The sequence below is a fragment of the Dama dama genome, chromosome 12 (genome assembly GCF_033118175.1).
Source record: "Dama dama isolate Ldn47 chromosome 12, ASM3311817v1, whole genome shotgun sequence".
Lineage (NCBI taxonomy): Eukaryota > Metazoa > Chordata > Mammalia > Artiodactyla > Cervidae > Dama > Dama dama.
Window position 1 is genome coordinate 8,520,312 of NC_083692.1, and position 11,411 is coordinate 8,531,722.

The following is an 11,411-nucleotide window of genomic DNA, read 5'->3' on the forward strand; positions in this document are numbered from 1 at the left end:
TGTGCATTTGTGTCTTAGCAAAAATCAATGTTACTGTGATAGAAAATATTTCTAAATTTAGTTTATTACATATGAAAATATGGATTAAAAATAAATGTAAAAGTTCACAATTCCATTTTTCTCAATCTAATCTAACTAGAATTAAGCTAAGGTGTGGTTTTCAATCCCTAGACTTAACATAACTTGCAAGGGTTTACTATGCTAATTAGATCAAAGGAACAATTCCACCCTCTCACTACCTCAGATAAGAATTCCAGCCTAAATTGGTCATGGAAAATGCCTTCATTTCCCTTCCTATAATGTGCTTGCATTGTTATCATTGCTATACATTTGAAATTAAGCTGCCCATTTTTTGAATACCAATTGTTTATATGAAATATGCTCTTTGTATGTAGAAAACACACATCACGGTCTCACAATCACTTTGAGCATATGCCAGCTGTGGAATCCTATAAGATTTGTGGTTTATGTGCTTGCTTTCCCAAGACTTTGGGACTCTCTAGTGTTTGTGGCCTGGTCATTTTTGAATTCCAAGAATATAGCAGAATACACAAAAGGAAAATTTGAGAAAGTATGTTGAATTAAATAAAAACAATCTATTACTTTGAAAAATGTCTATTCTTTTTTCTGAGAACTTGCATTGACACACATCTGTAAGGCAATTGGTATACAGATATTTTGAGAGCTATAGTTAAACTCACTGAATGATTGAGACACTCATGAATAAGTTATGCTAAGAATTTTTCTCAACAGGGTGTCCCCATGCGATCTCTGTGACAAATTTTAAGTGATTGTTGATTATTTTAATCATATAAAGATATAGAATTCCAAATCATCTAAGATGTTAGTGTCTGAGTGAATGGTAAAGCCTCTGTGCATGGCTTCAGTATCCCTTGGTCTCATATCTTATTCCAGCCACTGCTGCTGTGGACAGTTTCACAGTCTTTGAGCTGCTTGGCGCTAGTTAATCAGACAGAAACTTCCAAATTCACAGCAAGTCTTCTGACTTTCTGCCCAGAGATCTTCTGACCCTGAGAGTGCCCCAGGAAGGGTTTTCAGTGTTGTAGGCACAGTACTTACTTATTGGAGGATGAACCAATGTTGAACGATTTCCCTTTTTACTTCTGAGATGGGTGGTTCTGAAACACACCAGAGGCTTCTTAGAACTCTCTTGGATGCGGCATCCAGTATTCCCTTGAGGTGGCCAATTCAGTAACGTAAGTTTGGATGAACTTTCACATGTTTTCTCTCTGTCAAGGTCCTTTATTCTGACTCCCTAAAATCACACTTCCAAAGAAACCATTAACATGGAACTTTTGTCTTAGATTTTGCTTCAGAAAAACTCAGACTAAGACATCAGATCCCCTTATTTAAAATAGTTTTGGTTGTCAAATAGCTCTGTTAAATTGCAGAGGGTTCCACTCGAGTATTTTTTTCAAAGAAAGCAAAAAAGACTGATTAGAAAAGATATGTGCAATTTTATGCTCATTGCAGCATTATTTACAATTGCCAAAATATGGAAGCAACCTACGTCTCACCAATACGTGAATGGATAAAGAAGATGTGAAATACTACTCAACCATAAAAAATAATGAAAGTTTGCTCTTTGTGACCACATAGGTGGATCTAGAGGGTGCTATACTAAGTGAAATAAGTCAGACAGAGAAAAACAAACCACTCTATAATTTGACTTATCTGTGGAATCTAACAAAGCAAAAATAATTATATATACAGAGAACAAACATGGTGGCCAGAAGGGGGAGAGAAAGGAGGAGAATAGATATAAGCCAGGAAGATTAACAGGTACAAGTTCCAGTTGCAAAATAAAGGAGTCATGAAATGTACAGTGCAGGGAATATGTTCAATAACCATGTAATATCTTCATATGGTGATGTACAATAACTGGACTTACTGTGTTGATCAATTTAAAAAGTACAGAAATATTTAATGATTTTGTTGTGCACCAGGAACTAACAGTTTTATCGGCCAATTAAACTTCAAAAACAAAGAGAAAAAGAGATCTGATTTGTGGTTAGCAGAGCAGTGGGTAAGGGGAGAGAGAGCTGGATGAAGGTGTCCAAAGGTACAGATTTCTAGTTGTAAGATATTAAATAAGTACTAGCAAAGTAATGTGGGCTTCCCTGGTAGCTCAGACGGTAAAGAATCTGCCTGCAATGCAAGTGACCTGGGTTCGATCCCTGGGTTGGGAAGATACCCTGGAGGAGGGCATGGCAACCTGCTTCAGTATTCTTGCCTGGAAAGTCCCCATGGCAGGCTAAATAGCGTTAGACACAGCATGCAGGGGTGAAAAGTAGACATGATTCATATAATTAACACTGCTGTACATCATGTATGAACATTATCAAGAGAGCAGAACCTGTGCTGTTATCATAATGAAAAGATTTTCTTTTTCTCTTTTGTATCTATACATGATGAGGGATGTTCGCTAAACTTACTGTGGTAATCATTTCATGATGTGCTTAAGTCAAATCATTGTGCTTTACATTATAAACTTATACAGTGCTGTATGTCAATTATATCTGAAAACTGAAAGAAAAAAATAGTAATAGGCTTGATATACTAATGATAATATCTAAGAAAGTCATTGAAAACATGATTTGATAGCCTGTGTGAATTAAAATCACACAGGGATTTGAATATAAAAAGCGGTGGGGAAATTGCATCATCCCCAGGGCTATGTAATAAACACAAAGCAAATTCAAAAGTCCCTATAACCATAGCAGTTGGTACCACAATTATATATGGGCAACAATTTAAATTCCACGAAATAAGTCTTCCTTTGAATTAAATTAATGTTATTAATTTGAAATGTACTGGCTTTGTAGGTTAGCTTGTAGTTAATATTTATATTTGTCTTTGTTTTTGGTTATATAAATCTATAAGTGTAAGGGATTTAAAACTAGATCTATAACAGTATATTAAAATGATTTAACTAGGGGGGTATGAATAGATTCCCCCCAAAATGGATCTGTATATCATTCAGCTTTCAGGAACAGTCTTCAAAGGTGGGGCCCTAACTCCCCTTGGGATTATTTATCACCATCAATGGAAATTTAGGAACCAGTTTCATTGATGAATGTAATCAGACTGTCACTTTACATTACAATATGGCATTTACTTTTATTTAAAAAATGCAATAAATTAGTCCCCACAGCTTTCTCCAAGTTTTCTCAAAGAGTAAGATGACAATGCACGTGAATTCTAAAGCCTATCCATCTCAGAGATGTCTGTATTCACTCAAGACCAATGTAGCTCAACAGCTGTTTCTGCTTTAAAGGTCGTTGAGAATTTATAAACAGTTTCTTCTTCTCTGTTTTCCTTAAGCTGAAATAGTCATATAGTCAAAATAAAACAAAACAAAACATATTTAAGCCTCATGAAGAGATAAATCTAAAGATAATAAATATCTAGAGGAGACAATACTCTACAGTAGGCCCTTTGGTAATAACTGGAGAGGACTGTGGTAGGCTTTGTAGCCACACAGAGCTGGGTTCAAAGCCTCATTCTGAAACTTCCTCTCTGTAAGACATATATGACTTTAGGAAAACTACATATCATTTTTGAGTGTCAATTTATTGACTCAGAGAGTAATCTATGCAAATATTTTTATAGTGTCTGGAATGTATACATCAGAAGAACTGAAATAAATAAATAAATATTTTTCTCTACATCTATTTGCATCTAGCATACATTGGATTGGCCAAAATATTCATTAGGGTCTTCCTGTAAAATAAAAACCTTGAATGGATTTTTCAGCCAATCCAATATATGATAGGCACCTTATGTGCCTTTGTTTCTCTAGTCAGTGCTCTACAATTAGCCTGTTCTCTTTCTCTAGAAAAAGAATAACAATAAAATAAGAAAAATATTTAAAAGCCAAGTTATATAGTGATTTAGGTTTTGTGAAGACTGAAGGAAACAATATTTGAAAATGGCTGATCACAATGCCTGGCAAAATGTAAGTCTTCATTGACTTTTAATCTTTGCTCTTCAAATATGAAGCAGAATGAGGACATTATTACCTAAAAACAATAAAATAAAATAAGAATGGTTTTAAGCTCTATGTGTGTGCGTGCAGGCTAAGTCTCTTCAGTCGTGTCCGATTCTTTGCGACCCTATGGACTGTAGCCCGCCAGACTCTTCTGCCCATGGGGTTTCTCCAGGAAAGAGTACTGGAGTGGGTTGCCATGCCCTCCTCCAGGGGATCTTCCCAACCCAGGAATCAAACTCACGTCTCTTAGTTCTCCTGCATTGGCAGGCAGGTTCTTTACCACTAGCACCACCTGGGAAGCCCTTTAAACCTCTGTTCAAATCAAACACCAAGTGACATGTTAGAAAAACAAATGAGTTGAGGAGAAAAAGGGTTTATTACTTTTAAGCCACAGAATGGGCCTCTCGAGATCTGTTGAATGTGTGGGTTAACTTGCAAAAGTAAAGTAAGCCAGGCTCCGGATGGGCAGAAACCAGAACTAGCACGATCTGGACTTTCCTCCATGAGGAGAGATGAGCAGCATCTTCAAGGCAGGGCTCTCCCAGGACCTTAGCATCTTCCATCTTACTTCTGATCTTTTGTTGTCCTCATCTCAGTTCCTGTGTTCACATTTTGGCATTATCCTAGCAGAGCCTCATTGGTCTTAGTTGAGACACACGCTTGCTAGGGAACAAAGGATGGATATTTATATATTGTTAATTCTATCAATCTGCACACAAAAGACATCCAAGGAGATCACAAAGGCAAGCTAGGTTCCTCTCACAAGATGAAGGGGGAATGCCCGACAAGGCCAAAATTATAAATACTTCTATGACTCCAGACCTCACTATTGTCACACTCTCATGAATTTAAAGCCGGAAGGTGAGTCAAAGCCCTATTTGAAGAAATACGATGGGTAAATGAGGTGGCATTCTACAACAGCGGGTGACAATTCTGGGATATTAAGAATCAGCGGTGTGACCTCTGCATCTATCCACTGCAGCATTTTTCTGACGGAGCACAGTATCAGGGTGCCCCTTATCTCCTGATAAAGCCTAGGGCTGCCTTCCATTCATTGGCCAGCCTTGGTAACCTAGTAACTGACACTAGGAACAGCAATTTCCTCTGGGTTCTTCTTAACCATTGTTAAGCTTCAATAAAAATTGTTTCAGGTTTTATTCCCACAGTTGAAACTTCTTTGGTAAATATATTTAAAAGTGTGATTTTTCTTTATTTTCCTCATTTTCTGTGTGACAGAAGCTGAAAAGAGCCATGAAATTCAGTTATTCTGATTCATCATGGCCCACCTCTATGAAACTGGCCACACAGCTAAGACAGACCATCAAGTATTCCCAACTGGGTGGCATCAAACAATACTTTGTGGAATCACTTTCAGGAAGATTGGATGTCTCAGTCTCACTTACCCTTCTCATGTGTGCCAAGTCAAAATGCACAGAGGAAAATCAAGCTGCTATGGACCAAAGATAATCCGAAATCTCCTAGCACTGCTATGTGAAATCACTAATTTCAGAGGCATACATCATCAGAGTTAACCCAGACATTGCCTTCTGTTCACCCAAGACATGTGATAAAGCGGCCACATCAAGATGAATGCTGAAAATGTTTGCTTTCTTCTCTTTTTCCTGTTTTATTTATTTATTTATTTATTTTGCTCCTGACAGAGTTGTAAGTACTCCCAGAGAATGGTGGCTTTAAAATTCAGTTCCATCGGATGGAGATGCAAATATTATATCATATTTGATTTTGATCAGAGTAAATTCTTAGGCAGTTAGAGAAATATTCAGAATGTATCAGCATATCATAAAGCTTTCTATAATTTTATGTTTTTAATATTAATTTTTAAAACGTTGTGGGTTTGTTTTATTTACCTTTTTTTTTTTTTTAACCTCTTTCTGAGGATGGGAAACTTGTTTGAATTCTTTCAAAGTAGAGAGTTCTAAGAGTGTATTTGGGAGACAATCCAAAGGACTCACCACAGGAGGTCAGGTGAAGGAGACAGAGGGGGATGAAGGAGAGAGTTGTTAAGCACATCACTGCTATAGACAACTGGAGTTTGACCCCAGTAGAGAGTCAGGGTGCAACATAGTCCTATACCTGAGGTAAAGCAAGGAAGCTGTTATCCACCAGCTGCCTCTGTCACTGGTTAATGACTTATCCTGGGGTTTCCAATACCCATCGCTTTCCAGTTTGCCTTGCCCGGGGCAGAGCCAGCTCTGGTAGCTAGAGGATGCCCTCAGGCACAAGAACTGGAGACTTTGTTAGTTGGAATCAGATCAGTCGGCTTAGGGGACACAGGCAGGGCCCTGAAGGTGTCTGCTGTGGAGGTATATTAGCATTCCCATTCTCCAATGTAGAAACTGGGGCAAAGAGTTTCTGTGGTATTTATCTCAAGAATACAAAGAAGATGACTGGGTTGATTAGCATAGAAAACATGCTAACTAACACCTGTTAAAATTAAAATAGCCAATTAAAAAAAATATATTGGAACATAATTGATTTACAATGTCTTTTTATTTTCAGATGTACAGCAAAGTGAATCAGTTATCAGTTCAGTTCAGTCATTCAGTCGTGTCTGACTATTTGTGACCCCGTGGACTGTGTGTTGCAACCACATGTTCCATGGACTGCAGCACGCCAGGCCTCCATGTCCATCGCCAACTCCCCGAGCTCATTCAAACTCATGACCATTGAGTCGGTGATGCCATCCAACCATCTCATGCCCTGTCATCCCATCTCCTCCTGCCTTCAATCTTTCCCAGCATCAGGGTCTTTTCCAATGAGTCAGTTCTTCGTCTGGTGGCCAACATATTGGAGTTTCAGCCTCAGCATTAGTCCTTCTGATGAATATGAAAGAATCAGTTATACATATATCCACTTTTTAAAAGATTATTTCCCCTGTAGACGCTTGCAGAGTAGTGAGTAGAGTTCCCTGAACTATAGTGTGTGTGTGTTAGTTGCTCAGGCGTGTCTGACCCTGTGACCCCATGGATTGATTGTAGCCATCCAGGCTATAGAGTAGGTCCTTATTAATTATCTATTTTACATATAGTATTGTATATATGAAACAACAAGCTAAACTATTTTAGCTTTTGTCCTTAATCCCAAAATCTTTATCAAGACAACAAAAAATTACTAATGCTCATTCCTTCTCTCCACTTCCCAGGGTGCTTTGTCATTCATTAAGCCAGAAATACTATGAGAATTCATCAGAAAATCATAAACGAGTAGCATTTCATCATTTCAATTTAGTATTTGGAAGCTGAAAGAATCTCACCTATATTATGCTTCAGATGACACCTCTCCTAACCACAGGCTAGTTCACCTGAATTCAGACCAGGTAAGCAATTCTAATTGGAATCTATATTCTTACCTAATATTCTATTAGTATCTCTCAAGCACTAGCATTCTAAACCAAGACTGTGGTTTTCTAAATGCCCATAGGGAAATTAAGGAGTTCCCTGTAGCTCAAATGGCAAAGAACCTGTGTGCAGGAGACCAGAGTTCGATCCCTGGGTTGGGAAGTTCCTCTGGAATAAGGAATGACAATTCAATCCAGTATTCTTGCCTGGAGAGTCCTATGGACAGAAAAGCCTGGGGGGCCACAGTCCATGGGAGGCCACAGTCCATGGGGTCTCAAAGAGTCGGACACGACTGAGTGACTAACACACACACACAGGGAAGTTAACTTGAGAAGGAAATGCTGAACTCTAACATGAATAAGTTGCCAAGACAAAAATTAATTCATAAAAAAACATAATCAATTACCGTTGACCACTCAATTTTAATATCATTTCTACAATATACTATTTTCTCTTTTTTTTTTTTTCTGTTTATTTTTAAACACTTTTTAAAAATGTTTATTTGCTTAGTTTTGGCTGCAAGGAGTCTTCATTGCTGGCTTTTCTCTAGCTGTGATGTGCGGGGACTGCTCTCGTTGCAGGCTTCTCATCGCAGTGGCTGCTCTTTGCTCTGGAGCATGGACTCAAGGGCACACGGCCTTCAGTAGCTGCCAGATAGCATCTCCGTGGTTCCGACTCCTGGGCTCTAGAGCACAGGCTCAAGAATTGTGGCGCATGACATGTGTGATCTTATTGGGTCAGGGGTTGAACCCATGTCCCCCTCATCTGCAGGGGGATTCTTTACTAATGAGTCACCTGGGAAGCCCATAAACATTTGTTTTTTTTGTTTGTTTGTTTGTTTTTAATAAAAAATTTCAAACATACACTTAAATTGGAAGAAGTATATAACGTACACCAATATACCCATGATCTATATTCTGCAATTAACATTTGACTATATTTCTTTATCACATAAATCTATTAGTGCTATAATGGCTGTTGTTCAGTCATTAAGTCACGTCTGACTCTTTGCAACCCCATGGACTGCAGCACATCAGATTCCCTGTCCTTCACTAAACCCTGGAGTTTGCTCAAACCCATGTCCATCGAGTCGGTGATGCCGTCCAACTGTCTCATCCTCTGTCGCCCCATTCTCCTCCTGCCCTCAGTCTTTCCCAGCATCAGGGTCTTTTCTTTTCCAGTGCTATGATAAATTACCACAAATTCAGAGGCTTAAAACAACAGAGAGTTATATTATACCTCTGGAAGTCAGAAGACTAAAATGGATTTCACTGAGCTAGAAATCAAGGTGTTGGCAGTGCTGTGTTCTCATTGACCAAAGGCCTTTCTGGAGGTTCCAGGGGACAATCCATTCCCTTGCTTTTCCAGCTTCTAGAGGTGACTTGCATTCTTTAGCTCATGGTCTCTTTCTCCATCTTTAAATTGATTATCATAGCATCTTATTAGCTTTGTTGCTCTGATTCCTGATTCCGTTGTTCCATCTCATTCTTTGATTCTTCAGCCTCATTCTTTCATCTTTTAAAGACCTTTGGTAATAATACTGAATCCAGGGTAATTGACCTGCTTTCAGATCCATGAATTAATGGCATCTTCAAAATGCCATTGCCAGATAAGCTGATACTCACAGCCTCATATTATTTTGCCTTCCATACCATCTACCCTCTGTCCATTCCTCCTTTCATCAACCAATTCATCTTTTTGTTTTTCAGACTGTGTATTCCTAAGACTTCCTTTGAGTTCTCAGTAAAGTTTTCTGTATCTTTTAACTACATTTTAAAAAGCATTTATGTATTTTTCAGGAATTTGTCTGTGTTAATACTTAAACAGTTCTGCTATGCTATGCGTGCATTTATACTAATTTCCTTAGCATATCAACGCAGAGTGTGAATTATGGATATTTTTATGTTTGTTCTGAAATTTTTCTTTTTGCTGTTTTATATAAATATTTTACTCTCAAGACGCCCATACTGAACTCTTCTCACAACACAAGTCCTCTATGAAGGAATAGAGAAATGAAATCCATGTTTCAATAAAGTGTTTATTCCTATGGGCCAAGTTTAGCAGCAGTGTAGTTCATTGGCTATATAATCCAAACTGCTATAAATAATCCTTTAGTAAAGTGAAGATATTCTTCGCCAAGGTGAGCATGTTGCTACAGAAATATAAAGTGATGAATAATTCAATTATTATTTAGATTTGACTCTACAGCATGATATAAACTTTGAATTTAAAAATCCATGTTATAATGCCTAATTCACCATGCTTCCACTCAAAAAGTAACAAAGGCAAATGGTGATAATATTAACTCATATTGAGTACTGAATATGTATGTGCCAGATACTGTGAAATGCTTAGTATTATCACCCCTTTTCTACAGATGAGTCAAAAAAATAAAAAATAAAATCATAGCTTGAGTAAAATACTTATGGTTATATAGTTAATATGCAGTGAAACTAAGATTGAAACAATCCTTCTGAATATTGTACCTAGGGCTTAGATAGAGACAGGAAACAAAGTGGGCATCTAATTCAGTCTGGAGTGCTGAATTGGAAAAAAAGATTTTCCAACAGAGGTATCTCTTCTTTCAGTTTACATAGTTGCCACTGTGTTTTACATTAGCTCCTCAGTTTATGTTCATCTCATAAATGAAAGTGTGTGAGTTTTTAATAGTGTTTTCCTCAAACCCCACTGCCCCTGCCCTGCTTCACCCCTTGGAAACTACCTCTCTGTTGCTTTGAGTTTGACATTTTTTCTTTCTCCCTCCACCCCTTTCTTTAGATCCCCGTGTACATGATATGCAGTGTTTCTCTTTCTCTGCCTGGCTTATTTCATTTAGTATAATGTACTCAAGGTTATGCATGCTATTGCAAATGAAAGGGTTTTATTTTTTATCACAGCTGAATAATATTCCATTGTGTGCCACATCTTTTCTATCCATTCCTCTGTTGATGGTTACTTAAGCTGTTTCTGTATCTTGTCTGTTGAAAATAATACCAGAATCATCGTGTGAGTGCAGATATCTCCTTGATATTCTGTTTTCCTTTTCTTTGGATGTATAACCAGAAACGGGGTTGGTAGATCATATGGTAATTCTGCGTTTAATTTTCTGAGGAACCTTCACACTCTTTTTGGCTGCACTCCATGGAGATGGCTTCTAAGAACATGTCAAGAGAGTCAGTCAGTAGGAGAAATAAGAGTAGAATCTTCTAGACAAAGAAAATGGAATGGAAAGTGATCTAGACTTGTGTTTCTCAAGGGAGGTTTATTTTGCTACCCCTGCTCCCAAGGGGCACTTGCTAATATTTCCAGTCTCTTTTGCTTGTCACGATCATGCATGCCAGGGAAGCTGCCATCTCTTCTACAATGTGTCGGACACCCCAAAATAGAAAATTATCTGGTCCAAAATGTCAGTGGTGCTCAGCCTGAGAGATTCTAACCTAGAGCGTGTACAAATGCCCAAAGGTTGGCCTATGTGGGAGATCCAGGAGTGGTTTTAGAACAGAAGACTGCAGTGTACCGTGGGAGACGTGAGCTGGATAATGCAGGCATGTGCTCATCTTCAGAGGCTTTGTAGGTTAGGTGAAGGAGTTTGGACTTCATCTTCCTTGTAATGTGAAGCCAAGGAAGAGTTTCTAGTAGTAGTGGGTGACTTGGCAAATCTGTATATATGAGAGGAGGCAGTGGCTTATGAGAACAAAATGAAATAATTCTTGTATAAAATAGGTCATAAAATTCTAGATACATTTCAGGCATTATTATTTCATAGAAGTCATCATTCAGATAGATTGATATCATTATATTTATTACAAGAATAAAATGATCACACCCTATTTTGACAAGATCATCTTGCAAGAGTCCCATGAACCAATGCATTGTTACTTTACTCATAGTCTTGCCATATAATTTCTATAAAAGTGCCAGTTCTTGTTCTCTTCACAGCTATTTCTATTTCTAACTTTCAATACATGCATTCATACCATAAATCTTTCAGTGTACTAAGCCAGGTCTCTCCAGCACTGCCCCGTCTTCACTGGCTTAGT